Raw genomic sequence first — 27,526 nt, forward strand, 5'->3', positions numbered from 1 at the left:
GAAATCCACACAACCTGCAAACAGATATTTACAACAGCTTATTTGTAATTGCCAAAATGTAAAAGCACCCAAGATATCCTGCCCTAAGTGAATGGCTAAATAAACTGTGATACATATAGAGAATTGAATATTATTTAATGCTAGAAACAAAAGTTCTATCAAGCCATGAAAAGGAGTTCTTATGCATTTATTTATTTTTATTTTTTTCCACATTCCAATGTATATTATTAAGTGAAAGAAACCAATGAAAAGATAATGAACTATAGGATTCCAAGTATATGGCACCTGCAAAAGGCAAAACCAATGGAGAAAGTAAAGAACAGTGGTTGCCAGAGGTTGGATGGTAATAAATACACAAAGCAGAGAGGATTTTTATGGCAGTGAAGTTTTTCTTGTGACACTGTAAATGTAGATAAATGCAATGATGCCCTGTCCAAACCTATAGAAGTTACAACACCAAGATTGAACTCAAATGTAAACTATGGACTTTGGATAATAATGATGTGTCAAAGGAGGACAGGTACACTACTCTGGTGGAATGGTGGGGAGGGCTGTGTGTGTGCTGCGGGGAGGCAAGCGCTCTCTGTGCCTCCTGATCAATTTTGCTATGATCCTAAAACTGCTCTAAAAATAAAGCTCATTTTAAAAATGCCAGTCTTACATTGAGGTGCTCTCATGCAGAAGCTCTTTGACATTATAAGGGACATCCTTTCCACAGCCTGGGAGGGGCCTAACATTCATTTCCATGGAAGTGAGAGGCAGGGTGACAAGGCATGCCTTTAGGGTCCTGATAAGCCCTGTGGTAGCCCCTGTTTAGGGCCATTTAGCTGGCAAGCCAGCTTGTCTGAACTTTCTCCTGTTTAGAGTCATGTACTTGTGCCCCTCACCCCGTGTCTATTTTGCAAAGACTGGGGAAGGAAACTGGAGAGGGACTAGCCCTCTTGAGTTTCTAAAAGGCCTTGTTTGTAGATAGTCCTCCTCCCTTATCAGAGCTGGGCAGTATCAAGGCCAGCCTTATCAGGGAGGACAGCTGACAACAGCTGAAGTTGTGTTTACCAGTATGGCTGCCACCCCGGCAGCAAGGGTTTGTCCCCTGCAGTGACCATCTCTGCCCCATTGTGACTAAGCAAGGACCTGGAATACCATACTGAGTGACTTTGGCTAACAATGACGGCAAGGCAATGGCCAACGTAAGATGATCGCACGTTGTTGCTATAGGTGGAACACTCTGTGTGTACATGGATTCTCTCCATCCTCAAAAGAAGAATTGCTAGCAGTACTTTCTGTATGTCAGGCATTGTTCTCTGAGCTTGAGGCATGCTATACTAATTAAATCATGATGAGAACCTAATGAGATGGTACCATTGTCTTTCCTGTTTTATAGATGAGGAACCTGAGGCTTAGAGAAACAGCAACCTGCTTCATATCACACAGCTGCTAAGCAGTGTAGGGAATAATTAAACTCAAGGTTAGCATGACTCCAGAATAGTCCTTTAATCATAGTTGTGCAGAATCGATCTATTGTAATTTTATTTAGCTCCAAGATAATTTGCAAAAATAAATTGCGTATAGAAATCCATCACAGCCACCGTGAATACAAATTCCCTCCCTTGTCCTTAGTGTGCCATATGTTCTTGGCTAATGAGAAATAGCCAATTAACTGTATCATTCACTCTGAATCAATTCAAGTGATTGCTTCCAATGATGACGATGATTGTTGAAGCCTAGAAAAGAAAGCACAAGGCAATGTTAGAGAAGTGGCAAGAGAAGTGGGGTGACCATCAGAAAGATTTTACAGGTTGCCATAAACTTGGAGAGTTTTCCCAGTGCAAGAACTGGCCTACAGTTTGCAGAAACCTGATCTGGTCAGCCCATTGGAATATTCATTTTCTCTATGATGGGCTCCTAAAAACTCCTTTAAAACCCAGAACATCAGTTTATCAATATGCAAGGAAAATTATAACTGTCAGGGGAAACAGGCCCTCTCATCATTGGGTCAGAGTATGATCTTCCTGCTTTGCAGAAAGTCAAATTACAACTATAATTAAGTTGCTGGATGAATATGGGATTGGACCAAGGGAACTCTCTTCTATAATGCAAATATTTAAAGGTCATAATAGTTGGATACATTCCATTTCACTGCAAGGAGAAATGCCTCACCGAAGAGCAGCTAGCATGAATCTTTGGGCTTGAGTCACATATTGGCCAGTATACTCTCAGCCCTGAGTAGAGCTTGCCCCCGTGAATTATTTAGATGTGAATGACAGAAAAATCCCAAACAAAATAAATGCTTATTTATTTTTTTAAAATGTCTTTGCATTTATATTAGATAACTACACATTTTGGATACACAAATAGCATTAAAAAATATCTGTTTCTCAGGTCATTTTCAGCATTACTGAGCTAGAAATTACAAATAAAAATTTTGTGTATTTAAGGTATACAACTTGATATTTTGATGAATTATGCATTGATAAATAATCAGCACAATCAAGTTAATTAAAATAGCCACCACCACACAGTTACTATTTTATTTTTGTGGGTGTGAGAACATTGAAGATATACTGAAATGGATCACATTTTTTTTCCTTTTTTTAAATGCCATTATACATGTACTTTTTTTGCATTACAATTCTTAATATACATATATACCACAAATTTTCATATCTCTGTTTGTATATATAAAGTATGTTGACACCGAATTCAAGTCTTCATACATGTACTTTGTATAATGATGACCATCACATTCCACCATCCTTGCTAATCCCCTTCCCCCTCCCTTTCCCTCCCATCCCTCTTCCCTACCTAGAATTAATCTAATCATCCGATGCTCCCTCTCCCTATCCCACTATGAGTCACCCTCCTTATATCAGAGAAAACATTCTGCATTTGTTTTTTTGGAATTGGCTGACTTCACTTAGCATTATCTTCTCCAACTCCATCCATTTACTTGCAAATGCCATGATTTTGTTCTTTTTAATGCTTAATAATATTCCATTGTGTATAAATGCTACATTTTTTTTTTATGCATTCATCCACTGAAGGACATCTAGGTTGGCTCCACAGTTTAGCTATTGTGAACTGTGCTGCTATAAACATTGATGTGGCTGCATCCCTGTAGTATGCTGTTTTTAGATCCTTTGGGTATAGTCCGAGAAGAGAAATAGCTGGGTCAAATGGTGGTTCCATTCCCAGATTTCCAAGGAATCTCCATATTGCTTTCCAAATTGGCTGCACCAATTTGCAGTCCCACCAGCAATGATCCTTGGTCCTTTTGATTGATTGATTGATTTTTTTAAATTTTTAGACTGGGTACAGTTAAGTTGACTTAAACTTCTGCCTCAGCCTCCCAGTTGCTGGGATTGCAGATGTGTGCCACCAAGCCTAGCATAGTCCAGAATCAAATTCCAAGGCTCCTTGCAAATAAATCTGGAAAATTAAGACTATCCTGCATAGCCAAATGTGCTGCCAAAAATCAGGGACAGCTGGGCATGGTAGCACATACCTGTAATCACAGCAACTTGGGAGGCTAAGGCTAGAGGCTCACAAATTTGAGGCCAGCCTTAGCAACTTAGTGAGACCCTGTGACAAAGTAAAAAAATAACTCAATGGTAAAGTGCCCCTGGGCTAAATCCCCTACCCTGCTCCCCCCAAAAAATATCAGGGACAAAGTGGGTAATGGATATTGGGTGAGAAGTAAAGATTCACCATCTAAAACTGTTCTCTCAGGGCTCTGACCCCAGCCCTCATCGTGTCAGGGAGGAGAGGTGCGATCCTAAGGATCCTAACCATGAACGTGACGCAGCCGATCTGCTGATACCTTCTACATTATGCTGATCACTTTGGAGGTGATCTCTGCAGCCACTAAAGCTGAATTGAGAGGAAAGTCCTGGAGTCTAGGTTCTGCCATCTCATGATGCTATTTTTCCACACTTCTGACCTAATAAGGAAAAGTGCATTATTAATTGTGTTCATTAAAAGTCCCCCATTTGAGAATTAAGGTCTCTGTCCTGGAGACTTATACCCAACCCTTCCCATTTGCTTTGTGCCACCTCATAATATGACGAGTGAAAAATCTTGCACCAACAGCTCCAGCTGCTGTACCTTGGGTTCTTCTCCCACTTGTGATGCTCCAGGAGTTCTGAATGTGAACTGTGTGGCTTTCTGTACTTGTTTGGAGGACATAGGATGCCTAGCAGTCTGCACAAATAACATAGAATTATTTTCTGTCCTCTACATCTTTTTTTCCCTGCATCTACTCCTTTTCTATATTCACTCTGTACAGTATATTCTTTCCTGTGTATTGAAATGCTTCTGATCAGTTAAGCCCAGTCTGCTGGCCTGAGCATTCTCTATTCCAGTTCTTCAAGGGCCACTTTTTTCTCCTTTTCACTTTATTTTGAACTATATGATGATACTCTGTTTATAACAGAAAAACACATTTATTAAAGAAGAATATTAGAGAAAATACTGCCTTAGATTTGAATGCCTCACCAGCAAGATAGTTAGGCTTTTCCATTTCTTTTCTTTACCTTCGTTTAGTATTGACATAATACTTAAGGAATATATGATGTTGCATGAACAGAATTTATGCAATAAAGAACTACTTAAAAAATTGTGTCTTTGGACATAGCAGTACCCAAGGAGCATAAAATACTTTATTTTTTGACATGGAAGAAATAAAATTTGCTTTTAAAGTATTCTTCTGTCCAAATGAAAGCTTTTTATATTTCAAGAATTTCACTGTACAAGAGGAAGTGAGGGGAAAGGGAAAAATAATACAAGGGGGAGAAATGAATGACAGTAGAGGGGGTAGAGAGAGAAGAGGGGAGGGGAGGGGAGGGGAGGGGGGATAGTAGAGGATAGGAAAGGCAGCAGAACACAAAAGACACTAGTATGGCAATATGTAAATCAGTGGATGTGTAACTGATGCGATTCTGCAATCTGTATATGGGGTAAAAATGGGAGTTCATAACCCACTTGAATCAAAGTGTGAAATATGATATATCAAGAACTATGTAATGTTTTGAACAACCAACAATAAAAAATTAAAAAAAAAAAGAAAGAATTTCACTGTGTACTACAGCAGGAAATGAAAAGCTACCGGAGGAACTGAAGGAAAAAAAAAAAAAGACAACAACTATGGGACTGGAAAGGAATTAATATTAGCAAATGAAGTGCTTTTCTCTGATCCCTCTTTCTGCAAGTTACACCGTCTGCTTTGGAAACACTGAATTTCCCTTATTGCTACACGACTTCATCTAGCAATAGTGCATTGAGAAGAATAAATTACAATAGTTTTAAAGAAGAATGAAGAGGAAATATCATAACAATAAAAGGAAGAATCACCTCTGCCAATAATAAATTTTGTACTTGTTGACTGAAAGAATGTTCCATTCTCAGCTAGATCTCACTGAAATCTACCTTTGATGGAAACAAGTAAGTACTGTTTCAAAGCTAACCACATTTCTGAGACTACATAGCTCCTCTTCTTTAAAAAAAAAAATGCCCAGAAATGGGGACATTTTACTATGTAACTAAAAATGCCAAATCAGAATGCCTGATAATTTATTGTCTTTAAATCTGATTTTTTTTAAAAAAACCAAGAATTTCTAGTGAGATATCTGATCTCAGGAATTTAATCTTCTTTAAAAAACAAAATCAAATTTAGACACATAACTAGCACTCTTCTAAGTGGAATAAATGTCATTTAAATCCATCTCGGCCTGTTCTTTCATAGATGTACCAAGTGCTTTCTTTAGCTTTATTCTATTTGCTTTCTCCTTGAGTCAGTCCTGTTTTCATTTGCCATCTGAGCTAGATTGGACTTGTGGTCTCTAATTGGAGCATAAGCTTCTTATCTCTCCATCCCAAATCACTCCAGGCATGATTGCCAGAATGCCTCTCTTCAACCACCAGGGTATTTTATATAATAGGCTTCATGGTTTGACCCAGGTTTCCTTTCCAGCTACTCTTCCTACCACTCCCCACCCTGTTCCCTAGGACCAGCCCTACCACGTTACTTGCTGTCCCACCCCAGGTTACTTGCATTCCCACCTTGGTGCCACTGCACAGCTGCTTAGAGCCCTCCTAGTCCCTACAGAATTCCTTCCACCCTTCAGTCTCAAAGTCAGCTTCCCTGCATCCTGTAGACTCTGCCTTGGGAATCGTCCCTTGTTCTCAGTGTCATCTGCACACATTTCAGTTCATTTTAAAAATTCTCCAATTTAATTCATACTTTGAACCCTATTCAACCTCTTAGGACCTCGGCTCTGGTGGATCAGGATATTTTTCCTACCTTTCCTCTGGGATTATGTTTAAACTTATGCCATTTGGACCATTGATCTAGACTGGTGGCTGTAACATCACTTTCATCACAGGTCCTCAGATTCAGCAAACCTCCCAGCTTTGTCGTCTTTTTGGGCCTCTGACAATTTATATTCCCAGTTTACGTTGGGAAACGGGGAAGTTCAGGATACTAAGACCCTGCTCTGTCGAGAATGCTCTTAGGCATATAAGATCATTCTGTTAGCTCAGCAAGGCTGTCTGAGCCCTGTCCCCTGGGATACAGCATGCTGACATTTCTTCCTTGGTGTGTGGATGCTCCTCCAGGATTCCATGGAAGAAGGGAAGTATAGGTTCCCTGTTTTTGGAGACCTCCATTTTACTTAGGGTCTTGGCATTCTGCCTTTCCCTGCTCACAGCCCCTTCTGACCTACCTGGCTGCTCTAAGTTCTTCTCTGTCCTGACTTTTCTTTCTCCCTGCATGCTGAGGAAATATTATGCAGTGGATGGTGACATGGGTGGAAGGTGGGAGGAGGCCTATGAGAAGACTTACTTTAACCCCATCCTGTTGTCTCTGAGTTCCCAGGGAGTAGGCTTTTGAAACTCAAAAACTTTCAGTCTATCTTTTGCTATAATATCCTTTTGGCAAAGATTCCCACGATACTGAAATTATGCCAAAACATGGAGTTCTAAATAAGAAATGGTGCTAAATGTTTCAAAATGTCATTCTACTATGATAGTGCTTTCTTTTTTTTGTTTTAAAATAGATTTATTGAATGATATTGACAAAATTGTATTGTGATATTGTGTGCATATATATTCCACCATTATGTACAAATATAATGCACCCATACAAATGTGGAAAAATTAGATTAAAAAAATCTTTCTCCTTCACTAGGCTGTGAGCTAATACTTTTCTTTTGTTAACTCTAAATCATGATAGAACTCTAGAGAAAAGATGGAGGAAGGACCCTGATTTACCTGAATGCAGGTATCTCCCAATATGTACAATGAAGGGTCAGAAGGTGAATTAAATTGAGTAATAGAAAAAAATTATATGAGCTGAAATATGTACCGATGGCATCAAATAAGGGTATGTCTAGGGCCCCAGGATGTTAGTGCAGAGAGGAGAGTAGAATCTCAACCTCTGATAAGTGAACTCATCAGTTATATGATTAATGCTACCAGTTTTCATTTAGCTAGTGCCTACCATCTACCAGGTGCAAGTCAATTTGCTCAATCATTTTACAAAGGAGTCATTGTTTCCCCTACATAGACTTGAAGAAAGCAACAGAGACTTCCAACATCATTCTAACACAGGTTATAGCTGTTTGATCCCAAATTCTTAGTACTTCCCTCTGCTCAGATTGTGAAATCAATTTTGTTTAACTTATGACATGATTATGGGTTCAAGATCCAGTGTGAGATGTGTGTGTGTGTGTGTATGTGTGTGTGTGCATGTGTGTATACAGTCAGTCCTCCAGATCCCTGAACTTGATATCTGTACATTCAATGAACACTGAATCAAAACTATTCAGAAAAAAAAATTGTGTCTAATAACATAGGCTTTTTCCTTGTCATTACATTATTTCTAAACAATACAGTATAATAACTATTTGCATAGCACATTATATTAGGTATTGTAAGTGACATAGAGATGAATTAAGGTATATCAGAGGATGTGCAAGGGTTGTATGTAGACACTGTACCATTTTTTATAAAGGACTTGTGCATCCTCGGATTTTGTATTTTCAACCGCCTTGGTGTGTGTGTGTGTGTGTGTGTGTGTTGAGAGAGAGAGAGAGAGAAAGAGACCTTTGCTCTATGGGGAATTAAATGTGTTTTTCAACCATCAGAAAGGAAAGAGTTCAAATATGGTTCCTTGCCCTGGTATGCGTAGCATTTTGGTGAAGTCATTCTCTGAGAAGCTTATTGATTCATCTAATATTTACTACCTCACTTATTACTAAAAGCAGGGTGCAGTCTCACCATTTACACTTGGGATCTTGGTATGTTTTAGCCAAATGTTTAATTTATCATTTAGGCCATTTAGGCGTTGTTGGGAATGAAGAAAAAATGTGTGAATTATGTGGAGATAAATGTTTGCTTTCTGCACTGCCTGGCAAGATGGCGGCAGTATTTTTTTTTTTCACAAATAAAATATGTAATTGTGTGGATATTTCAAGCAGCTTGTTTATATTTTCCCCCAGGGTTTAACTTTCTTAGATGTCTAAAATACTCTGAGGGGAGGGAGGGAATGCTATAAATTTTTACAATCAGACATTGTCCCTGTTTCCCAGGCAAATTCAATGCACCTTCTGTTGAGTAATTGGAATCCAAGAAGTAACATGGAGTGTTTTAACAAAACATGAGTGAATGGTATTTATAGCAGACTGTCAGAGGTTTGGAAACTCAAACTATTTATGTGAGAAAAAGTGATAAAAAGATACAATGAGAGATCAGAGTATATTGACTCCGTTGCAGAACCTGGCATTCAACACACAGGTTAACGTGAGTAAATATTTCCAGAGGACTATCCCCACACCCTGTCTATTTCTGGAGGAGAGTATCACTGAAATTTGCTACTAATGCCCTTTCTTCTATATGGGGGGAACATGGTGGTGGTAAACTGCATCATTAGAAATGCACCTTAAAAAGTATAGCTCAGGGGCTGGGGTTGTGGCTCAGTGGTAGAGTGCTCACCTTGCATGTGCAAGGCTATGGGTTTGATCCTCAGCACCACATAAAAATAAATAAAATAAAGGTATTGTGTCCAACTACAATTAAAAATAAATATTAAAAAAAGTATAGCTCAGAGTGGTATCATATTTTTTTATTTCTAATTTGGATTAATTTTTATAGGAAAAAGCCATTTGATGAGTTGTGAGTGAGCCTCAGATTGGGTCATTTGTGTACTAATACCCCCTTTTATAAAAGGCAGTGTGTCTACATATGTTTGTCTGCATGGTGTGTGTGTGTGTGTGAGTGTGTGCACACATGCACAAATATGTCCTTAGGACATCTGAGCTCCTAGTGTTTGATAAATGTAGTAACTCCACACTCCAGGTCACCACACTGCACAGTGTCAAGAGCCCAAGTCTCTCATAGTCTTGCTATGAGGACCAGGTGGGTGAGGCCGGACTGTGCAGAGAGGAATGAGGAAGAGGAAAGGGCAGATCATGGTTTACAAAGCTCTGTGAACTCTCCATCACCCCTCACATTTATTCTTAAAGCAGTGCTTGATGAAGATTTGCTCATATGAAAACATAAAAATGCCTGTTTCCCTCACCTCTTCCCAGGTATTTGTTTTAATTTTCCATTGTGTAGATTGGTTTTAATTTCTTTTAATATTTTCAGGTTGCTTTTTCTTTCATGTGAGACTTGTGTTTTCTTTCTTTTTCTTCTTCTTTTTTTTTTTTTTTTTTTTTTAGAGACAGGGTTTCACTGAGTTGCTTAGGGCCTCATCATTGCTGAGGCTGGCTTTGAACTTGTCATCCTCCTGCCTCAACCTCCTCAGTTGGGGGATTATAGGCATGCACCACTATGCTGGGCTTCTTCTTCTTCTTCTTCCTCTTCCTCTTCCTCTTCTTCTTCTTCTTCTTCTTCTTCTTCTTCTTCTTCTTTTGGAGGGGGGGGGCAACTGAACAGCCAAAATGTCTATGTCTTTATCCCTAAAACCTGCAAAAGTGAGATTGTGTATTCTTATGTGGCAAAAGGGATTTGACGATGTGATTAATTTTAAGGACCTTGAAACAGGAATTGTTTAGGTGAATTCATCAACAATAGGCATCTGTATTTGCTCATATGAAAATATAAGCAAATACAGAGCCTGCCTATGCTATCTGAGAGACAAGTGTGAGAGCAGAAGCAGGGATGGAGAGATGCTATATATCGCTGGCTTTGAAGATAGAGGGAGGCTACAAACTAAGGATTATGGGTAACTTCTATAACTTGAAAAGGCAAGATTTTTTTTTTTTTCCCCTAGAACCCTACAGAAAGGAGTCTAGCCCGGCTCATTCCTTGATTTTAGCCTAGTGAGACCTGTGTCAGTCTTCTGACCTGAATACTGTAAGATGATAAATTTGTGTTGACAAGGTGGTAAGAGGGTAAACTAAGTTTGTGCTAATTTGTTATGACAGCAATAGATAATAAATATAGTCCTGCTGTTAAAACTGTTAAAAGAATTTAAAGCTATATCACTTACATTAGTATACAAATTTATTTATTTTTTTAGTTGTTGATGGGCCTTTGTTTTATTTATTTATATGTGGTGCTGAGAATCGAACCTAGTGCCTCACACATGTGAGGCCAGCACTGTACCACTGAACCATGACCCCAGCACATAAAATTGTTTTTAAAATATTTTTTTAGTTGTTGATGGACCTTTATTTTATTCATTTATTTATATGGAGTGCTGAGAATTGAATCCAGTGCCTCATACATGTAAATCAAATGCTCTACTTCTGAGCCACGACCCCAGCCCTATACAAAATATTTTAAAATTTTATATAATGCATGATTCTTGAGAAGGTGCCTATGGATCTTTAGTGTTCTTGAGTCCCAGAATGGGAAACTTTTTTTATGTTTACATTTAAAAAGAAGTAGACTGGAGGGCCCATAGATTGTTTTCAGGGCGGGGGGGTTTGTTGGGGTGAACTTGTAAGTTCCTTAATTGCTTCAATTTTGTTTTGAAGCAATTCATTAAGGAAACAGGTATCTTTTTGTGAAACAGATATCATTTTGCAAAACAAGTATCTTTTCCCATGGGCCCAACCACTTTCCTTTATAGAGATTTAAACTCATCACCCCTCAGTACTTGGGTTATCAGTAGTAGCCTCTCTATGATACATATTTTGCAATGCATTCTGTAATCACAAGAACTTATGTCTTTCTTTCATAATTTAGGATTTTCCTGTTTAGGAGTAAAAGAGCAGATTGGTTTATTTGCAGTGAGATTCTTCTATCTAATAAAAATGTAGCTAGTTTTTCTTAGTAATACTTTGAACTGTAGCTATGTTATCTCTTGGAATATTTCACTTGTATCATGTGGAAAAATATGCATCTCATTCATACAGTGTTATTTGTCTTCTGCCCATCTAAATTCATTGATAATAAAAAAAAAACGAGAGAGAGATTGAGAGAAAGACTATATAATAGGTCAAGAAAGGATCTTGAGAGGTCATCTCTTTCATTAGAAAGGACTGTATCTACAGAATTCTGAACAGATAAATATATATCCTAGGGATGGAAATGGAATTTTTCTCCCCCTAAGGGAGCCTTAAATATATTTCAGTTATCTCATTTGCATGAGTCATTTACATTGATTTCCATGAGCCATTCCTAGGTCTGTATTCTTCATATAACCCTTGACTTAACAAAACCCTTCTCCCTCTCTTTCTCTCTCTCTTCCTCTTATTTATTATTCATTTGATTCATATCAAGGGCCTATGCTGGGAATGGTTCCATGCAAGGCATTATGAGAATCTCTGAGAAATAAAGCACACAGCCCTATTCCAAAGAAATGACAGTCTCTTGGGGAAGCCACAGTGTGGACCTAAGTCCTAAATGACTACGCAAGAAGTGTTTATGAGACACCACATAATGATGGGTTAATGAAGGATGATAACAATAGATAAAGTGTGAACAATGGTGATGACGGAATAGACAACTGTCAAGGACCTACTCTATCTAAGGCCCCTGTGTAGGTTATCTCTTAATTCTCAGCAAACTTTTGAAAGGGATATCTCTATCCCTGTTTATAAAATTACAAAATGGAGCTTAGTAATCAAATGGGCTCAGATTCTTCTGAGCCTAAACCCCTGCTCCTTGCATTGGGCCACACTGTCTTTGACAGGCTATCATGGAAGGAAACACTCTGTGAACTGAAATGTTCTGGAAGGACTTAGCCATGCTTAGATCCATTCATTGAGCATTTTCTCTGTTCCAGGTTCATCCTCCCGTACTATAAAATGAGGAAATGGAGCTACAGGGAGGCTAATTTGCCTGAGGACACATGTTAAGTTACGGGTAGAGCCAGATTATGGATTCACATGGTCTCATTCCAGTGCAACACTGCCTCCTTGGTACTGTGTGGCCAACAGGGTTATAATACTGAGTGGCATAAGAAGAGCTTCTCAGCCATTACAGAAAAACATGGAGAGAAAACAGTAAGTGATACCACAAAGTATAACTATTCTGATTGAGGAAGTAGCATGCTGTGGGAATACAGAAAAAGGGTTTCTAACTCAGACAAGAAAGAACCTGGACTTGCTTCTCTAAGGAATGACCCAAACCTGTGGGGCATTTTGAGATGACAGCCAGGTGAAAAAGAAAAGAGCCTGAGCAATTGGGTGGCAAAATGGTAGCTATACCTTAATTTGGTGGTGGGTTCAGGAATTGGCTAATTTCTTTTATTACCCATTCAAGATACCCACTGGTTATCCCTTAACTTCACTGAGATCTTGAGTCAGTTGGCACGTTCTTATTGAGGTCTTTCCTAACAAGTTTATTTAAAATGACACCACCAATTTCTCTTCAAGACATCTTTATTCTCCACGATATCTAACTGACCACATTATTTATTTATTGTTTTTTAATCGCCTATTTGCTTCATAGCATAGTTTTTTAAAAATTTGTTTGTTTGTTTTTGTTTCCTGTTTTGTCTTCTGTATCTCAAGCACCTGGGACAGCACTGACAGTGTGGTGGCCACTCTGTGAATACTTGCTGAGCGAGTAATGAATGGAGTGATTCACCTCTCCACAGACTCCTGACTTCTTGACTGCTGTCCCATGTGAATCAGGAGCTCTCACTGGGACTTACCAAAGTTCTGACTCCATCATGCTCTACTGCAGAGGTTCTGGGAGCCCTCAGGCCATGTGAGAGCCCTCACACCTCTTAAAAGACTTTTCTTCATCACCCTAAACTCTAAAGAGTTGTAGCCAACTTTTGGGGGCAGAGGATCTTAGCTTTAGTTTCCACCTATCACCAGCATGTTGGCAAACTTTTTTCCTTGACCAAATTTTATTTATTTTTTATTTTTTATTTTTTTAAAATTTTTTATTATTAGTTGTTCAAAACATTACATAGCTCTTGACATATCATATTTCATACATTTGATTCAAGTGGGTTATGAACTCCCATTTTTACCCCGTATACAGATTGTAGAATCACATCGGTTACACATCCACGTTTTTACATACTGCCATACTAGTGTCTGTTGTATTCTGCTGCCCTTCCTATCCTCTACTATCCCCCCTCCCCTCCCCTCCCCTCCCATCTTCTCTCTCTACCCCATCTACTGTAATTCATTTCTCTCCCTTGTTTTTTTTCCCTTTCCCCTCACTTCCTCTTATATGTAATTTTGTATAACAATGAGGGTCTCCTTCTATTTCCATGCAATTTCCCTTCTCTCTCCCTTTCCCTCCCACCTCTCATCCCTGTTTAATGTTAATCTTCTTCTCATGCTCTTCCTCCCTGCTCTGTTCTTAGTTGCTCTCCTTATATCAAAGAAGACATTTGGCATTTGTTTTTTAGGGATTGGCTAGCTTCACTTAGCATAATCTGCTCTAATGCCATCCATTTCCCTGCAAATGCCATGATTTTGTCATTTTTTAGTGAAAAGTAATACTTCATTGTGTATAAATGCCACATTTTTTTTATCCATTCTTCTATTGAAGGGCATCTAGGTTGGTTCCACAGTCTAGCTATTGTGAATTGTGCTGCTATGAACATCGATGTAGCAGTATCCCTATAGTACTCTCTTTTAAGGTCTTCAGGGAATAGTCCGAGAAGGGGAATAGCTGGGTCAAATGGTGGTTCCATTCCCAACTTTCCAAGGAATCTCCACACTGCTTTCCAAATTGGCTGCACCAATTTGCAGTCCCACCAGCAATGTACAAGTGTACCCTTTTCCCCACATCCTCGCCAGCACTTGTTGTTGTTTGACTTCATAATGGCTGCCAATCTTACTGGAGTGAGATGGTATCTTAGGGTGGTTTTGATTTGCATTTCTCTGACTGCTAGAGATGGTGAACATTTTTTGACCAAATTTTAGTTAGGCTCCTTTGAACCCTCTGCTTGCTTGGCCTCAACCTTGGCCTGTTGTATCCAGTTTCAGGATAATGTATGTAATTTGGAATTACATACGTACATGTATGTAATTTCCAAATTATGTAATTTGTAATATTAATCCTGCCACGTCACTTTAGCAAGAATCCCCCACTCTTAGTAATCTTTGTCTACTGACTTCCTTACTCTTTTTCTTGGCTATAAAATTCCTAACTATCTTTGTTGTATTGGAAGTTAAATCCAATCTCAATCCCCAATTGCAGTAGTCCTGAAAAACGTCTCCTTTGCTGCTTTTATCAAATGTCCTGTGCTATTTTTTTTTTAAACAGCATTCTCTTGGATTTCTTCTTTCTTTTGAAAAAGTTTATTTCTAGATCTTTTTGTCCAGTCAGTCCTTTGGGCTCACCCCTGTGGTACATTCTTCTGCCATGGTGTTTGTTATGTCAACATTGAACAATGTACTTTACTTTCTCTTAAACTAGTAAGACCTTTGGCACTTTGTTAACTAAACATATTTAAGTCCACTAGAAAGGTTTAATATATCATAGCCACAAGATATATCCTATGTTGTCTCAGTTTGTAAGCTTATATTATTTTCTCAGTCCATTTTACAAACATAAGTTGGAAGTTGGTCCTTTGCTTCTCTTTTTAAATCTAAATTAGAGGTGGTGAAACAAGGGATATTGCCTACTCCCTAAGATTGTTATTGCAAAGGAATATAAAGACACTGGAGGTAGGAGAAATTCAGAGGGGGGGGCGGGGGAAGAGATGGAGTACTGAATAGAATGAGCATATTAGGAGTCTGACCAAGAATCTGCAGAACAAGATGGTTGCTCCAACCGTCCCTCATGGAGATGTCAAAGAGATTTGGAATTCTGTTGTTCTGGTGAGGTGCTACTAATGTGAAAAGAGTTTGATCATGGTTATCAGGGGACTTTGGAAACAGGTTTTGGATTCACTGACTAATGGGTAAAGTCTGTCCATGTAGTACTGTGATGGTCCTTCTGCCAGGAGAGAAAATGTATACCATCTCAGAACTGGAAAGAACACTTCAGGTAGATATCAATGATTTTGCCTGCCTGACGTTATTGGACCAGGATTTTGTACAATGATGGCCATGCCTAGAAGAGGCCAAGAAGACCAAGATCAGAGTAGATACATGCTCCTAGCTATCACTTCCATGCTAACCTCATTCCAGTCCTTGGACGCAGGCAAGCTTTATTTGAAATTTCCTGGCTGCAGAAGCAACGACTTAAGGTTCTTTTTAGATGGTCTTTTTTCCCCTTCAGTATCAATTGAGAGGAAAAAAAAAAGAGTCTTTCCATCAGTTGGGTATTTCCTTGATATTTGAGCAGACAATTAACATGAAATTCCTGAATGCCAAATATGTAATTTGGAATAAGATATTAAAGAGGATTTCAACAGTGTCATAACTGTTGAATTTCAGTGTAACTATTTCCATGTGTTCCTACTGATGAATCAACCTATATTCATTTGTTTCATTAAAAGCATTTTTTTTCTTTTCACAGTTGTGTTGTTTTTGTATTACATTTGTGTTTCTCCTCATCATACCACATAAAATCTCCTATTTCCCAAGAGAGCTCATGAATGAGAAAAAAGAGGGTGCAAAGCCAAGAAGGGTTGAATACAGTCAGTTGGACACAGCGCCAGGACTCTCCTCCCGGGAAGGGCTAGCAAGGGTGGAGTGCACAGTAGGAGCAAAAAGTTGCTGAATCACACAGGCGCTTTTGTTCCCACACTGGGATAAGAAAAATCTCGGCAGAGAGAAGAAAGTTTGTTTGCGAGTCTTTTCCAGGGTCACCGGGATGTCTAAACCACTCCCTGTAGTGGTTTACACTCACAGCAACATGACATCTGGCAACTCGACTCTTAAAAATTCTTCTCTTTGACTCCTGCCATGACTGCTTCATCCAGAGCATTTCACGAATGGTTTGTCGATGGTTCAGAAACAGATGTGTAAAAACGTTTGGAATAAGGTAACTTCTAGAATTAGTGAGTTCCATATATTTATCGAATGCCCATTATGTACTAGGCAATTTTTTTTTTTTTTTTAGGCATAAGGATTGATTTATGAGTCCCTGCTCCATGGAGCTTACAACCTAGTAGAAGCTGAGAAGTGGAGAAGACAGACATTCATCAAAGAAGCCAATAAACAAATTTGATGATTTCTGGTGGTATTTACAAAGAAATAGATCTGGAATTATGTCTGAGAAAGATGAAGGTAAGGTGAAGGGGGAATATTCTGGAAGAAGGGCCGGAATGTACAAAAAAAAAAAAAAAAGAAGAAGCATTTGAGAATGCTCTTGTGAATCATGGCAAAAGTTCTGACATCACCAGGAAGGCAGAAGCCTCTAGTCAGCTGGTGTTTCAAAACTAGGGAAACACCAGGCCCCAGGCAGCTTTCCCCTAATTAAGGAAAAAGAGTGGCAATTTGCCTTGTGTCTTCTATTGTCATCTTTGTCTCTACCCACCATCTCTGTCTCTACCCACTTTTTGAACCATCTCATCTTTAGGGGAAGCTACATGCACAGTCCCCACAAAAAAAAAAAAAAGCCTAATAAAAGCCTTTGAAAAACTCCTGTAAATCGCTCTAGAAATAACACCATCATTACAATAAAGAGAAAAAAAAATGCTGCACCTGGATAAATTTTCGTACATTAATTCAGTGATTCTGTTCTGGGAGTGGTTTTGCTCCCCTCCTCCTTCTTCCTAGCGGGTGGTTGGCAATTTTATCTGGAGACAATTTTGATTGCCACAACACGGGGGATGAGGAATTTAATGAGTAGAGGTCAGAACTACTGCTAAACATGCGACAGGGCACAGGACCGACCGACTCCCACAAAAAGAATTATCTAGACCCACATTACATGTTGAATCAAGGCTCTTTTAAGTTTTCTTACCACCATCAGTCCCCAATATTGCAAGGTACAGAGTGGGTTCAGACTTTCTGGAGCTTGCTAATCTCCCGAATCTATTACTGCGCGTTTCAAATCTCAGTTCTCTGACTGAAGGTGGGGGTGGGACGATAGGTATGTTCCTTAACAATCAGTGTCTTCATTTCCTGATCTGTAAAATGGAAGTAATCATAGCTCAACCTCATAAAGTTATATTGAGGAAAATGTAAAACATTTGCTTATTAATAGAGTATGCTAGACAATGATCACTCAATAGATGTTTAATATTAATGCTTTCTGTTGCTGTGGCCTGCTTTCTGGAGTATAATTGGCACAGATCAAAGGAGCAGGTGGAGGTGACCTACATTAGCATACCCTGTCCCCCCAGTTCAGCCAGGCATCCTGCTGGGGGATGTGGAGATGGCTGTCAAATGTGGAGAGGGTAAACATTGTAGAAGTTCTCTCCGTGGGTGCAGCCACATAATGACCAGAAAAGCAGCAGAAACATATGTTATTTGCTTGAAGGAAGGGCTAATGTTTTGAGGATTCACTAAAGTATTTTGGCTATTTGAATGTGTCATTGCGTCCTTAACTGCTGACTACTGAGCATTGTTCAAACTGCATTTGAGGCATCTTTGATACCTTCTAGAAGGCTAATTAAGCTGCTTAGAGACAAACTTCGAAGGAGGTGTGAACATTACTGGGTGAGAAGAATATTTGAACCTGGGTGTGTTCAGTAGCAGAGGACCTCCAGGTGTCCTTATGAGAGGTATGCTTAGTATGACTAGCCAAGAGGTAAGTCTCTTCTTTGAACCGAGCCTGTTAAGTGGCAGAAGTCATCCCCCATGGCAACAGTTTCCAGGGGATCTTTCCAGAACTGCAAAGAGGCTCTGATTTTGTTATTGACAGATCCAGATCCTCCGTTTTTATTAACATTGTGCTCATATTGTATTTTTTTTCCTGCAATTTGTCATAGTTAGAAAGAAAGAAATCCTCTGCATTCTGATACTTTTCTTAGATTCCTGCCATCTTTGCAGAGCTTATTGATATGGATCAGTTGAAGTCCCATTGTGGTATTGAACTTCTCACTCCCTGATTGGAGTAATTTAAGAGCCTCAACGTTTGTAGGAAAATTTCCTGAGGAAACTGACCAGAGATATGAACATAAATTGTCATTTGTTTATAATCAAATTCATTCCTCTTTAATACATTTTGTATTGGAAGCTGCCAAATCTAGCCTCAGCTTTCTGTTCCGCCTGCAACCTGGACACAGAAGCATCCCATTCATACATCCCTTCTAGTGATAGATTCCTCGCCAGGAACTCCCAGAGTGCACTGCCATCTGCTCAGCTCTCAGTGGCTCGAACCCACCCTGCTTCCTAAATTAATGCTAAAAGCCATTTTCTGAAGTCTTTTAGGCCACTGCTAACTCCAGCCTCATTTCAGGTATCAGGATCCATCCACTATTCTCTAAGAAGAAACAACAGCAACAAAGCCAGGAAATCAAACCTACCTATGTAAGTGGATGGCCCAAATCAGCCGTTTTTTTTTTTTTTTTTTTCCTTAAAAAGGGGGCTGCAGTCTGAAGGCACGCATACATTGCAAAGAGAACATCTGAATCTAATTTGATTTAGATTTAAACTGGAGGACTCTTTAGAGGTAAATCCTTTTTTTGCTGTTTTCTTCATCAAGTACTGTGGCCTGTCCAGGTGGAGTCCTCAACTCAAGACCTTTGGGGAGAACAGTTTGCAGATCAATAGCAGCTCCTAATTTTTCTTTCTATTTGGCATTTGGGTAGAATTAGGCATTTTTTTTTCTTTTTCAGTATTAGGGATCAAACCCAGGGCCTTGTGCATGTTAGACAAGCACTCTACCACTAAGCTACACCCCCAGCTCAGACACTTACTTTTATGTTGGAAGTTTCTTCTCTTTGCTATGTTGTGCAGAAGAAGGGGAAGAGGAGGGGGGTGTGGTTGTTGGTGTTGACCTTGAGGAAACCTCAGTGTAGGAGTTTCCTGGGGCTATTTTAATGAAGCATCACAAACCAGGTGGTTTAAGCAACAAAATTTTATTATGTTGTAGTCCTGGAGGCCAGAAGTTCAAGATCAAGGAGGTGGCAGGATTGGTTCTTCCTGAAACCTATGAGGGAGAATCTGTTTTATGTTTCTTTCCTGGATTCTGATGGTCAGCTGCTAATCTTTGGCATTGTACCAATTTCTGTTTTCATGTTCACATGGCATTTTGTGTGTGTGTGTGTGTGTGTGTGTTTGTGTGTTCCTATGTGTCCAAATTTTCCCCTTTTATGTTGCATTAGTATCTATCGTAATTTCATATAAGACCTTATTTTCATATAAGGTTGCAAACACAGGTACTGAGAATTAGGACATCAACATGTTTTGGGGAGAAACAATTCAACCCATATCACTAGGATTGACTGAAGCTGGAAAAGGCTGTGGTCTTCTTTCTGCCCTCTAACTTGAATCTGGAGGAGGTGTTACATTTGTTTAAGTGTGCAAATCCCAACATGCATGCTCTTTTTGTGGCTTAGCCATCATCCTCGATGAGCCAGCTTGTACCCTTCTGTCTTCATGTCTCACATTGCTGCATTTCCTTATATCATTTTAAAACGACTTTGTTGCTTTTTTAGTGTAATTTCCTCATATAAATGACAATATATGGGATTTGGAAAAGATCAACAAAATAAAACTTGATTTCCAGCATGAGAAACGGATCAAAATCTTATGATGCTTAAGTGTGTAGAAAATAGTAGGAGTTGTTTCTGAGTCCCCACTGGTTATTTTTTCCATGATCCTTGCACTCATGGCTCTTTCACACTCTCCTGTGCACACATTCATAAGATGCTAAAGAACACATGCACACACACGTAGACACATATACACAGAGAGAAAGCAGAGTTCTTTCAAAGAAGTTTGTATTCGTCCTCAACACAGCTCACTGGGTGTTGGCTTTAATTTCTCACATGTGGTAGTAACCTCCTTCGAGTTCCACTTGTTTTTTTCTTATTTTTTTTTTCTATTAACTCTCATAGGCAGATGGCTGTATTAAACGTCCAACCAGCTATTTGCCAGCATCAGAGTAAGAAGAAGATAAACTGCTACTGATTTCCCCCAGAGTAAACCTCTTTTATCTCAAAGAGTTGATTTGCCAGTGGGGTTGAGTAAACCTTGGGGTTGCAACACAGTTGAGGCACAAAGTTCACCACCAACGTAAAACAGCCAACCCAGTTCTGCTTTTTAATGTCTTTTAAACTGACGGAACTGAGCAATATAAACAAGGGTGAGGCAATAGCCTCAGGGGAATAAGGGCCGTGTTATATTGACAACTAATGAGTGAACAACTATTTTATCATCCTTATGTGCAGAATCCAATTTTGTTTATATGTCTCCAAAGTTTATTGGGAAATACGGGACAAGAAGAGAAAAGCTATGTGGAAATTATAAGAGAGACATTCATTGTTTATTTCTTGCTTGGTCAAATGATTCATGGGCTTACAGAATTAGAAAAACCCTTTCGAGAGCAACAAGTTCAATTTCCTTGTTTACTTATGTCCTCAAATACTGGTAAATTAAATGGCGATATGGTCTCATGCAGAGCTTAGAGGCTTTGGGTTCAAGGCTCTCACTTTGTACAATAAGAGATAAAAATTCTAGTTTATAGGTTGTTATGAAGTCTGAGAGCAGAGTTCCCAAATGGCCACTTAATGAGTTACCTTCTCTCCTTTGACCAGAGTCACTTGGTCAATTAGTCACAGAGGAGGGACTAGACCTCTTTTCTCAGTTCCATGTCTCACCTCTGCCCACTGTTATCTCAGTGTATGTAGGATTAGATTCTTGAAATCCCCCAAAGAACTCCAAAAACATCTTTTCAGTTAGTTGTTTTCAGCGGTCTCACCAGCAAGTTTACCAGAGCTGTTAATAATTAACCAAAGGGAGTGACTGGATGGAAACTTTTTCAGGACTCTCCAGAGTGAACCTTGCCAAAAATGGTGTGGGAGGAATACGGCAGGGAAGGAGAAGTCCGGACCCTGCAAAAACACACGTGTGCAACTGAAGGTCTTAGCTTTTGGACAGACTGAGTTGTGTGACTCAATGAAGCTTCATTTGTGTTATTTACAGAGTGAAGATCTAGTTCAGGATTCAAATTCACAGCAGTGGACCCACGTTCTGGATTTCCTCAGTGGCTTTTACTTGATACAATAAATTAGTAACTTCTTTCTGTAGTCCTGTTTTAACTTGATCTTCCTAGGGAGACTCACACAGTCAATATGGAAAGGACATGGAGTAGAGACTCATGGTATTTGAACATAAAGCACTTTGTTGTTGACGCTCTGGTTCTTGGCATGTCTTCATGAAAGTTGGTAATCAAAAAGTGCGAATCAAAGAATTAGATATGGAAATAGAAAACTCACAACCCCTATCTTCTGTCTAAAACATCAGTGTGGGATATTTGCTGCCTGCTAGTGCAAGGCTGCTAATTAAAGACTGCTTTTGTGGCCTTTTCTTGGTTTGCTTTTATGGACAAGTTCAGGTCAGGTAGAATTGCGGTGTCATTGAAACTCCCCTTTTCTCAGGAGGGGTCAGAATCTCACCCCATGGTGGTATCCAAGGAAGGCCACACAATTTTATTTTATTTTATTTTTTTTCACCTAGTTTCAGAATAAGAGGTCAAAATGCAGTAGGGCCAAACAAATTGTTAGCCAGCCCCAACTACCAATTCAGTCTGTCCTGGCCACCAGCAAATCCTCAGGAGCTAGAATTATGCAGAAGGTGTTCACTGCCTTCTTTCTGAACAAATGAGCGTCAGCATGGCTATTAGAAGGGTGGTTGTCCTTGACTTAGATGAAATCTCGCCAACTCTGGCTAGTTGGGTAGACCAAGCTTTGTATATGGTACCCTGTTAAATTCTATCTTCTAGACCCAGACACCACAGGGAAAAAAAAAATCAAGATCACAAAATAAGCAAATAAAACAATTTTATTTTAATTTTCTAACATTCCATTCTAAATTAATGAAGGAATAAGTTTGAATATCCTCTTGTTGAGAATAAGGATATTAACATCGCCTGAGTCAGGCTATTGCGAGGATTAATGAGTCTGTACATGTTTAGAACTGTCTGCCAAGGGCAAGGGCTCAATAAACCCTAGGTATTTATATTGATGTTGTCATGGTTTGAGTTTGGTTTTAGAGTAGATTTTCAATCTTCTTGTAATTTCCCATATGCATAAGCATGCATGTAGTGCCGCATAAATGCATACATGTTATCTCACACACATAATTTTTTGCTCTTTAGAGAAGTGTCTTGCCAATTGTTGTTTAGCTTCTGCTTCCCTCTCTTTTCTGCTTGCATTCCCTTGGCACCCCTCCAGGGCATTGAATTCTTGTTAGTGGCCTAAAATGTATTTGTATATTTCTCCCCTTGTTTATATAATCATATATACACATTTTTCATTTACATGTTTGGTGAAGGTTTGGTTACTATTAGTACCCAACAATGTATATTTTCTGCATTTTTTTAATTTAAAGTAGAACTTAACAGAAATCCTTCTTAAGCAACTATTTTGCTCTCATGAGTCTCTTTCTTTGGAGTGGCTGTTACTCATCCATGCTTGGATACTGTGTCCCTCTCCTTTCCGTGCTCTAAAGCCACTTCCACAAAGTGTCCTTTTACACAGGCCTTATGTTCTGTTGTTTGTGGGAGGGACTGAGGAGAGAAACTTGAGGGATAAATGGCACATGCATCTTTGTTAAATATATGTTAGTGATTTTCCATAACTATTTTTACATTTAAAATATTCTAAGCAATAATTTCTCTACATAACTATGATCAAGAGAGGTTATTGATTATTTCAGTTTTTACTAAATAGTTATACCTCATTATTACTGTAATTTACAGCTCCCTGACTGTGATATAACACGAGCCATTTTTCCTCTGTTTGTAGCCATTTGGGTTTGCTCCTCTGTGCATTTCCTGTTCTAATTCTTCATTCCTTTTTTATTTATTTATTTATTTTTAGTTTGTTGCTATGGATTAAATGAATGAAAGGAAGTTCTTGTGTCAGAAACTTAATCCCCAATGCAGAAGTGTTGGGAGACAGGCCAAATGGGAGGTTTTTAAATCAAGAAGTCTCTGCCTTCATAAATGGATTTATGTCATTATTGCAAGAATGGGTTTGCTTTAAAAGTGACTTTGTCCCCCTTTAGTCCTCTCCTGCCCCTTCTGCCTTCCACCATGGGATGATGCAGTCAATCACCTGTTACCAGCACTTGATATTGAAATTCCAGCCTCCAAAACGAGTAGATTTCTATTGTTTGTATGTTATCCAGTCTGTGGTTTTCCGTCATAGGTGCAGAAAGCAAACTAAGACAGTTCATCGTCTTTGTTTTTGTCAATTTGTAAAGAACAATAAATAAATAAATAAAAGCTTAGTGTCATCTCTGCTACAAATATTTCCAATCTTACCATTTGTCTGTTGACTTTGTTATTGAAGCTTTGTTTTGCCCAAAAGTTTAACTGTATGGTAAAGTTTTCTATATGATAACATTTTCATCTTTTTAAATATCTTCTGTACTTGCTCAAGAAAGTCTTCTTCCACCTGTAGATTGTACATATATATACATATGATATCTAGGGAGCATTTTGAAAATGATTGATTTGGAATCTGTACTTACATATTAGCTTTCCATATATGTGTCAATTTGTTCTCAATATGTGTATGTATAGACACACCATATATATGTGTATTCACATTTTTATAAACATGCATAAATACATATATTCATATGTGTAGGTGTATATCCAATCATTGGTTCCCTATTTATTTGCACTGATTTCTACTATTGCCTACATGTTCCATAAGCAATTTGATTCAGGTGTCAAAGAGAGCTTTGAGTCAATTGTGGAGGGGAAGAAAGCTAACTGCAACTATAGATTTCAAGTTAACTATAGATTCTAAATCCAAGCATTTTGAGCCTGTAACACCATACTTCATTCCATTTTTTAAAAATGAAACACAATCTTTTTCAGAGAGTATCTCTTTATCCATTCATCTATGGAAGGGCACCTAAGTTGGTTTCATAGTTTAGCTATTGTGAATTGAGCTGCTATAAACATTGATGTGGCTGCATCACTGTAGTATGCTGATTTTAAGTCTTTTGGGTATAAACCTAGAAGCAGAAAGACTGGGTCAAAGGATGGTTCCATTCCAAGTTTTCTGAGGAATCTCCATACTGCTTTTCAGAGTGATTGCACCAATTTGCAGTCCCACCAGCAATGTATGAGTGTACCTTTTCCCCACATCCTCACCAATACTTATTGTTGCTTGTGTTCTTGATAACTGCCATTCTGACTGGAGTGAGATAAACTCCCAGTGTAGTTTTGATCTTCATTTCTCTGGTTGCTAGAGATGTTGAACATTTAGCCCATTCATTGATTGAGTTATTTGGCTTTTTTGGTGTTAAGTTTTTTGAGTTCTTTATATATCCCAGAGAATAGTGCTCTATTTAATGTGTGTGTGGTAAAAATTTGCTCCCATTCTGCAGGCTCTCTCATCACCTCGTTGATTGTTTCTTTTGCTGAGAAGAAGCTTTTTAGTTTGAATCCATCCCATTTATTGATTCTTGATTTTATTTATTGCACTTTAGGAGTCTTGTTAAGGAAGTTGGGGCCTAATTTGACATGATGATTTTGGGGGCCTACTTTTTCTTCTATTAGGTGCAGGGTCTCTGGTCTTATTCCTAGATCCTTGATCCACTTTGAGTTGAGTTTCGTGCATGGTAAGAGATAAAGGCTTAATTTCATTTTGTTGAGTATGGATTTTCAGTTTTTCTAGCACCATTTTTTGAAGAGGCTGTTTTCTCTAATATATATTTTTGGCACTTTTGTCTAGTATGACAGTCTGTGTTTTTTGATTGATGAGTTTAAGGTATTAATGTTTAAGATTATTATTGAGATATGATTTGTTTTCCCAGTCATTTGAGTTTATTTCTAGTTTTTAATGTGAACTAGTTTCTCCTTTGATTGAGCATTCCTTTAGTGTAGTTCCTCCCTTTACCAGTTTTCACTTTTTTAAAAAAATTTCATCTTCATAGAATATTTTGTTGAGAAGGTTCTGTAGTGCAGGCTTTCTAGCTGCAAATTCTTTTAACTTTTGTTTATCATGGAAGGTTTTTTTTTTTCATTTTCAAATCTGAAGATTAATTTTATGGATATAGGATTCTAGGTTGGCATTCATTTTCTTTCAGAGCTTGGTATATGTTATTCTAGGACCTCCAAGCTTTGAGGGTCTGGATTGAGAAGTCAGCTGAGATCTGAATTGGTCTCCCCCCTATATATAATCTGACATTTTTCTCTCACAGCCTTTAAAATTCTATCTTTATTCTGTATGCTAGGCATTTTCATTATAACATGCCTTGTTGTTGGTCTGTTTAATTTTGTACATTTGGGGTCCTGTAAGCCTCTTGTATTTGATTTTCCATTTCATTCATTAGATTTGGGAAATTTTCTGATGTTATTTTATCAAAAAGATGGTGCATTTCTTGGGTTTGTATCTCCACACCTTTATTTATCCTGATAAATCTTAAAATTTGGTCTTTTCATGTTATCTCATAGTTCTTGGAAATTTTGTCCGTGGTTTCTTAACATCTTCTCTCTGTGATCACCTCTATTTTCAAGATGATATATTTTGTCTTCATTGCCTGAGGTTCTGTCTTCCAAGTAGTCTAACCTGTTGGTGATGCTTTCTGTTGAATTTTTAATCTGGTTTATTGTTTCTTTATTTTTGAGGATTTCTATCTGTTTGTTTTGTTCAGAATGTCTGCCTCTTTATTAAAGTGATTGTTCACTTCTTATATTTTCTCTTTGATTTCATTCCGTATACCATTCTTTATTTCACAGATCAGTTTAACTATGTACATTCTAAACTCCTTCTCTTGATATTTCTTTCACTATGGTGTGGATGGATTCTGTTATTTGAGTGTCTTGGTTTGCTTGGGGCAATTTGTTCCCTTGCTTTTTCATGTTGTTTGTGTGTCTACCCATCTAACAGTGTGGATCTGAGGCAGTAGCATTTCTGGCCCGTGAACTTATAGTGTTCCTGAAAGTATCCAGTACCTCACTGTTTAGGGGCAGACAAATAATTACAACAACCAATGCAAAAATAATACATCATTAAACCAAATAATTCCTACTATGATGTGTACAATGTTAATTATCACAATAAACAGAAATGATATGATCAGTTATTGTCTATAATAAAAAGAGCAAGTTTACAAAAGGGTTTACAGTTTCAAATGGTGGACAGGGAGAGAAAAGGAGCGATATAGGATGTGATGCTTATGAAGGAGAAGGGGAGAAGACAAAGGGAAAGATTAAAGGAAGAGTGAAAGAGAAAAAGAGATTGGCTGTCAGTGGAAGAAAAGAGAGAATCAGGGGGAAAAAGAGAAGAAGGTACATATAAAGTAAAAATTTTAAAAAGTTAAAAATAAATATAAAAGAACATAAAACAAAACTAAAATATACTAAAAAAAGTCCTAGTTAACAACAACAAAAAAATAATCCATGTAAAATAACTGGCTTCAAAAATGCTAGAAATGAGAAAAAATATGAAACTATATAAATGTTCATGTATCATCAAGGTCACAATTAAACAGAGAAAAAGAAGAAAACAAAGAAAGGAAAAATCTTGATGAAGATTTTTAAAGAATTCTTACTGTTGGAGTTCAAAATATTCTCAGCTTCTCTTCTCAGTAGTTTTAGGTGGGATCTTTTGGGGTGTGAGAGGTAATCCTGAAGGCAGAAATTCTAGAGGCAGTGTTCAGGCTTAGATGGGCTCCAGGCTCTTCTCTGAATGCCAGTTGGTCTGAAGATTTTAAAACAGTGCACCCTCAGTGCCCAATACTTGCTGGCCCATTCTGGAAGACTTTATCCTAGGGATCTCCCCTGGGTTCCCCTAGAATTTTGGGGGAGCCAATTCTTAGTCCCCTGTGTCACCTGTGGACCCCATGTTTCCTGGTTCAGTCTCCAAACAATCTGTACTATCCCCGTCCTTGTGAGTTCCTGGCCAGATGTGTCTTTCCCAGGGGTCCTGCAAGCAGTCAGATTGGAGGAGGAGGGGTAGAGCCAGCTGGGTTTCTGAGGCTACTTGTTCCCTGTGTAAACCTCTCTCCATGTTTGATTTTTCTCCTGGTCACTTAAGCACACTCTATATTTTGCAGGGTGTGTTTACTGGGCCTGTATTTGA

General features: G+C 38.5%; 2 long non-coding RNA genes across 2 annotated transcripts in view; one reads left to right on the forward strand and one right to left on the reverse strand.

Moving 5' to 3' along the window:
* Nucleotides 1-539: 539 nt before the first annotated feature.
* LOC124075684 (uncharacterized) lies at nt 540-27,470 on the reverse strand. The gene is made up of 3 exons (XR_006846136.2): nt 26,997-27,470; nt 3,821-3,940; nt 540-1,724 (listed from the first exon to the last, which is right to left on the reverse strand). It is a non-coding gene; the product is annotated as an uncharacterized LOC124075684 (long non-coding RNA).
* LOC124075775 (uncharacterized) overlaps nt 9,447-27,526 on the forward strand; it is an 81,492-nt gene continuing 63,412 nt past the window's right edge. Inside the window, exons 1-4 of the long non-coding RNA XR_009224468.1 lie at nt 9,447-9,584; nt 12,233-12,452; nt 12,963-16,595; nt 18,715-18,785. This is a non-coding gene — a long non-coding RNA (uncharacterized LOC124075775). The remainder of the gene's footprint in view (nt 9,585-12,232; nt 12,453-12,962; nt 16,596-18,714; nt 18,786-27,526) is intronic.

The sequence above is a fragment of the Marmota monax genome, unplaced genomic scaffold, assembly GCF_021218885.2.
Source record: "Marmota monax isolate L192 unplaced genomic scaffold, Marmota_monax_Labrador192_F-V1.1 WCK01_AAM20220418_F8-fsc00036, whole genome shotgun sequence".
NCBI classification, from domain to species: Eukaryota; Metazoa; Chordata; class Mammalia; order Rodentia; family Sciuridae; genus Marmota; species Marmota monax.